Source organism: Nicotiana tomentosiformis, chromosome 3 (genome assembly GCF_000390325.3).
Source record: "Nicotiana tomentosiformis chromosome 3, ASM39032v3, whole genome shotgun sequence".
In the NCBI taxonomy this organism is placed as follows: Eukaryota; Viridiplantae; Streptophyta; class Magnoliopsida; order Solanales; family Solanaceae; genus Nicotiana; species Nicotiana tomentosiformis.
Window position 1 is genome coordinate 119,868,527 of NC_090814.1, and position 6,697 is coordinate 119,875,223.

At 38.9% G+C, this 6,697-nt stretch overlaps 1 long non-coding RNA gene across 2 annotated transcripts; it reads right to left on the reverse strand.

Moving 5' to 3' along the window:
- Positions 1 to 289: 289 nt before the first annotated feature.
- LOC138907178 (uncharacterized) lies at positions 290 to 5,117 on the reverse strand. Of its 2 annotated transcripts, XR_011414949.1 has the most exons (3): positions 4,900 to 5,116; positions 2,432 to 2,499; positions 290 to 532 (listed from the first exon to the last, which is right to left on the reverse strand). It is a non-coding gene; the product is annotated as an uncharacterized lncRNA (long non-coding RNA). The 2 variants fall into 2 exon arrangements; XR_011414948.1 differs by having other exon boundaries at positions 290 to 2,499; positions 4,900 to 5,117.
- Between the last annotated feature and the right edge of the window lie 1,580 nt (positions 5,118 to 6,697).

The window sequence follows — 6,697 nt, forward strand, 5'->3', positions numbered from 1 at the left end:
AGAATCGGATTCCGAACCCGATATCAAAAAGTCAACCCTCCGGTCAAACTTTCCAAAAATTCAACTTTCGGCATTTTAAATCTACTTCCACTACGGACCTCCAAATAATTTTCCGGACACGCTCCTAAGTCCAAAATCACCATACGAAACTATTGGAATTATCAGAATTCAAATTCGAGGTCTTTTACATATAGGTCGACTGTCACGACCCAATTTTCCTTCTTTGGGTATCGTGATGGCACCTAGTCTTAGGGACTAGGTAAGCCTAACATTTACTGAGTAACAACAATAACAAAGGAAATCTAACAGTCTCGATATAGAAATCTTTATAAAATTTACAATTTTCCAAAACCGTTAGTACAAGTCATAAGCTCTACAGAGTTTACTACAACTTCTAAATACAACTGTTCGGAAGTAAGTAAATACAGTGTAAATACAAAATAGGAAGATGACTGCGAAGCCTGCGAACGCAGCGGCAGGGTTACCTTGAGTCTCCTCAGCAAGGATCCGCACAGCTACTAACGATCGATATCTGGATTTGCACAAAATGTGCAGAAGTGTAGTATGAGCATACCACAGCGGTGCCCAGTAAGTATCAAGACTAACCTCGGTGAAGTAGTGACGAGGACTAGTCAAGATACCCACTGGTCTAATAAATTGAACAAGCATAAGTATAGGGATAACAGAACATAACATCTATCTAAGGACCCCGTGATATGGCTAACGACATAGCAACTACAATAAGGAAGGAAAAACAACAAGTAACAGCGAAACACCAGAATAAGACACAGGAGAATGAACGAAAACACAACCCAAATCCGAAAATCACAATACAATAAAGGCAAGCAGTAACTCAGTAACTGCAATAGTTTTCACATCAGGTATCAGCCAACAAACCCCAATAAATTAGTCCAATCCTTCAAGTGTAAACTTTCACCCATAAATTTTTTTAAGTTTTTTTTTTAAATTGAGGTCTTTAGAATATAATCCTTTCCAATAAGAAATTATTTTTAAAATATACTTTCTTCAAATAAATATCTTTCAAACATAGTTCTTTCAAGATAAAAACCTTTCAAATATAAACTTTTCAAATAATTATCCTTCAAACATAGTTCTTTCAAGATAAATACTTTTCAAGTATAACCCTTTCAAATAAATATCCTTCAAACATAGTTTCTTCAAGATAAATACTTTTCAAATATAAAACTTTTCAAGTAATATCCTTCGAGTATAAGTCACCATGTGACACCTAAGCATGGAAGATTAGCAGCTCCGAACACAGATATGACCACAGGGGAATCTACCGGGATACCGTCCCGTAGTCGCGAATTAATTATGCAGTACGGGGGAGGGGGAGGGGGAAATTTCCCGGAATACGTCCATAGTCCCAAAGTAAATATGCAAGACAGGGGGATCTCTCGGAATACGTCCGTAGTCCCAATTTAAATATGCAGTGCTGGGGGATTTCTCGGAATACGTCCGTAGTCCCAAAGTAAATATGCAAAACAGGGGGATCTCCCGGAATACGTCCGTAGTCCCAATTTAAATATGCAGTGCTGGGGGATCTCCCGAAATACGTCCGTAGTCCCAAAATAAATATGCAAGACAGGGGGATCTCCCGAAATACGTCTGCAGTCCCAATTTAAATATGCAGCGCAAACAACAGAGATAACAACTATAACACGACAGAAACCTCGTACATCACCACAACAAGTACAAAAGCAACAATGACAGAGATGCAAAGTACGGCGAGCAAATCAACTCAAGAACTTAAATCACAAGAACGGTAAAACTCATTCACAAGGAATAACCACAGTAAAGAATGCTAGGCACAAGGAGAACAGCTTAACAAGGAAAAACAAAACAAAATATAGCAACGATTCCACAATATTCAAGTCAACAATAAGAAGCCAACATGAATCAAATAGTTCCAAATAATGGCAAGTCAACTAAGATATAGGTTATCTAAACTCCTTTTGAGGTTGAGCAATTACAAGAAATATTCAGCAATTCAAGTAAGGATAAGCAGCGGAAGATAATCATAACTCCAATTAAGACTAAACAATTATAAGATGAGAAAATAATGATTTCAATTAAAGATAAGCAGTTATAAAAAATATAGCACGACGATAGAAGAGGTAAAATCTTTGGTTAAGTCGAATAAGGGTCAAATAGACAGTAAGAGTGAATCCTAAAACAATTATCTCTAATCAAAGCATGTAGATGTTAAACTAGCAAATAGAAATTCAAGCGTATCAAGAACAATATCATACACGGTGAATATAAGGACATAAGAACCCTAAAAGGCCAACTTTCCAAAAATAAGTCCGAGCACGCACTCGTCACCTCGCGTACGCAGACTACAATCAACATAGATGACTCAAATCCTAAGGGGTAGTTTCTCCCACAGAAGATTAGGCAAGATACTTACCTCGAATCGCTCGATTCAATCCGAAACCACGCTCTTGCCACGAGTATCCAACTCTGAATGGCCCAAACCTAATCAAATCAATTGCATAATGTAAATAATACTACAAGTAACTACTTTAGCTAATGAATTCAAAGCTAAGACAAGAAAATAGGAAAAACGCCCAAAATGTCTCCCCGGGCCCACGACTCGGAATCGGGTAAAAGTTACCAATTTAGAACACTCATTCACTCACGAGACCTTTCGTACAAAAATCATCTAAATTTGATGCCTAGAACTCGATCAAAACTCAGAATTTCGATTGGGGAACTTTTCCCCCCATTTCTTACATTTCTCACCCAATTACCTTGATTAAATGAGGAAAACTACAATAGATTAATGCAATAAAACCAAATTCGAGTAAGAAATCGTTACCCACAAGATTCCTCTGAAAATCCCTCAAAGAATCGCCTTCTCCCGAGCTCAAAATAAAAAATAGAGTGAAAATGAACTAACCCTCGATTCCAACCCCTTTTCTGCCCAGCGATCCTTGCACCTACGACCATTTCTCGCACTTGCGCCTACCGCACCTGCGGTCTAACTAGTCGCACCTGCGGAAGTCACTAACTCCCACAGTCTCCGCACCTGTGAGCTTTCTGCGCATCTGCGGGCATCGCAGATGCGGAACCTCCTCGCACCTGCGAAGGCCAACTCTCAATTCTCGCATCTGCGCTTCAATCTCCGCACGTGCGAGTCCGCACCTGCGGTTCCCACTCCGCATGTGCGAAACACCAGACACCAGAAAAACTATAGCAATGGCCTAAGTCCATAAATTCATCTGTTAAGCATCTGAAACACACCTGAGGCCCCCGGGACCTCAACCAAACATACCAACCAATCCTATAACACCATACGATCTTAGTCGAGCCTTGAAACCACATTGAACAACATCAAAAATATGAATGGAGCACGGATTCAAGCCTAAGGAACTTTGAATTTTCCAAATTCTACAAATGATGCCAAAACATATCAAACCTAGTCCGAATGACTTCAAATTTCACACACATGTCACAAATGACACTACGAAACTACAGACACTTCCGGAATTCCATTCTGGGCTCGATATCAAAATTTCCACTACCGACCGAAATCGCCAAAAATCCAACTTTCGCCAATTCAAGCCTAAATCTACTACGGACCTCCAAAACATATTCCGGATGCGCTCCTAAACCCAAAATCACCATACGAAGCTGCTGACATCATCCATAACTCATTCCGAAGCCGTTTACACAAAAAGTCAAATTCTGGTCAAATTCTCACCGCTTAAGCTTCCAAAACTAGAATCCTTCTTCCAATTCGACTCCGAATCATCCGGCAACTGAATCCAACCATGCACGCAGGTCGATATACATAATGTGAAGCTGCTCAAGGCCTTATGCCGCCGAACAGAGCTTAAATTATCAAAACGACCGATCGGTCATTACATCCACATCCGGTCAACTTTTCTAACTTAATGTTTCAATTATGAGACTAAGTATCTCATTTTATTCCGAATTCCTTCCGGACTCAAACCAACTACCCCGAAAATTCATAAAACAACTGTAAGGAATAATTTGAGCAGTAAATGGGGGAACAGAGTTATAATACTCAAAACGATCGGTCGGGTCGTTACAAGTCCGTACGTAGCTACTATCTATGCTAAAGTTCGGGTAGTTAGGACTCAAAGCATGAATTATGTATGTAAATTGTATCCATTATTTAATTAAATTATTTGAAATATATTGTGAATTGTTAGGAAAATATAGTAAGATGGAAATTTCATATATATTTAATTTTCTGTTTGAATTAATTTAATTGTTAAAATAATTTGTTCATTCTCTCGAATCAACCTCTAATAAATATACTCTCCTTCTGGAGGTACATAAGAAAATGTCATCCTTTCTTGTGGAGCGGGCCGAACGCCTCGGCAGTATAGATGCATCTATGGATCGCGCCGCACGTCCCTCGGCAGTGTACACGACACTCTGGATCGGACCGTACGACCTCGGCAGAAATTATGCCTAATAATAATAATTACACGATGCCTTGATATTTTAGTTGCAGCTTGTGAATTTAATTAATAGATTGAAAATTATTGCATTTGAAGAAATTTAATTATTTTTGTTGGTTAAATAAAATTATTATTGATTTTCGTTATTCAATAAAATCTTTATCTTATCAAATAACAAAAAAAAAAAGCTTAAATCTGCAGCCAACTAGTATCCAATAATAGGAGGAAAATCACATAAACATGTCAGATGTGTTCAGTTCCAATAACTTTTATTTTTCCGTTTTCCCTAACGGGAACATCACTAGATGAAAATCTAAAATTGGGACAAAAATCCAAAATGCAACCATTGAAAGAAGCAGCAGCAACCTAAACAAAATTGGGACGAAAATCTAAAAGAAGCAGCGACAATAGAAACGAAATTGGGAGATAAAAGAAAAATTACCTGTCCCTCGGGTTGGTCGTCGCTGGGGAGCGGAGGAAGAGAGAGACGATGGCTAGCCGGAAGTAGGAAGAGAGAGACGATGGCTGGTCGGAAGGAGGAACAGAGAGACGATGGCTGAGGGTTGGTCGCCGTTAGAGGGAGGAGAAGAGAAAGAAGAGGGAGAAAAGAAAAATTGACTAAGGTTAGGGTTTCTTTATTGTATTTCTGCTAATTGTCCAACGTGAAAGTTTTATTCAAGCTAATATATCAATTACTTATAAGTATTATTATATAAAATATCAAATTGATAATTAATTAAATTATAACTAACAAATTACTAAGAATCAATGAAAATCAAACTAATATTTTACAAAAACCTAACATATAATTGTATAATATAATTCTGCTTAGTGTAATATTTCACAAAAATTCATTAATATAATTCTCAAATTTAGTTTGTGTAATTTTCAATGAATTAGCTAATTAATTATTAATATTAGTTAACGATGCCACTGATATATTTCTACTAACTTTAGTTATCAATTTAAGATAATTAAATAATCAATAAAATTTACCATTAATAAACTTCTACTTATTGTATAATTAACAATGTATATGCTAGTAAATCACTAACATTACTTAAGGATATATCCTTAGTACGCAAACTTCTTGTAACGACTCGACTTGTCGTTTTAAGAATTTACGTCCCGTTCAGTGACTTAAGGTCTCGAGCAGTCTCGCAATATGTATTATGACCCGCGTGTGTGGTCGAGTTTGATTTACGGATGATTCAGAGTGATTTGGGATACTTAGTCCTTAAGACGGAAGCTTAAATCTTAAGATTTTGACCGTAGTTGGAACTGTGTGAAGACGACTCCGGAATGGAGTTCCGTCGATTCCGTTAGCTCCGTTGGGTGATTTTGGACTTAGGAGCGTGTCCGGACTGTGAATCTGAGGTCTGTAGCCAATTTAGGCTTGAAATGACGAAAGTCGAATTTTTGGAGAATTGGACCGGAAGTGGACTTTTTGATATCGGGGTCAGAATCTGATTTCGTTGGAGTAGGTCCATAATATCAATTATGACTCGTGTGCAAAATTTGAAGTCATTCCGAATTGATTTGATGTATTTCGGCACAAGTTATAGAATTTGAAAGTTCAAAGTTCATAGATTTTGATTTGGGGTGTGATTCGTCGTTTTAATGTTATTTGAGGTGAATTGAGAATTCGACTAAGTTCGTATGATGTTTTAGGACTTGTTAGTGTATTTGGTTGAGGTCCCGGGGGCCTCGAGTGTGTTTCGGGGTGATTTCGGATCATTTCGGGTTGTTTTAGAACTGCTGTATCTGGTATCTGACTTCCTTCTTCGCGAACGCGAAGAGAGTCACGTGAACGCGAAGAGGAGTTTTGAGGCTACTAGGATTTGGCCTTCGCGAACGCGAAGGAGGGCTCGCGAACGCGAAGGTATGCCGAAAGAACCTACGCGAACGCGAGGGGCCAGTCGTGAACGCATAGAAGGAAGGAGGGGACTGGGCCTGGAGTCATCAGCCTTCGCGAACTCGAAGCTTCAATCGCGAACGCGAATCAGTAGGACTTGAGTGCATCGCGAACGTGAGAGCTTGAACGCGAACGCGATGATATGCATGGCAGGCCTTCGCGAATGCGACGCTGGTAACGCGAATGCGAAGAAGAAATTGAGGCAGCGAGTTTTTGGCCTTCGCGAACGCGAGACAGAGGTCGTGAACGCGAAGAAGGCCTATCTGGGCAGAATTAAAATTCCCAAAAATAGGGGTTTGAGTTCATAACTCAAAATCTAATTGGG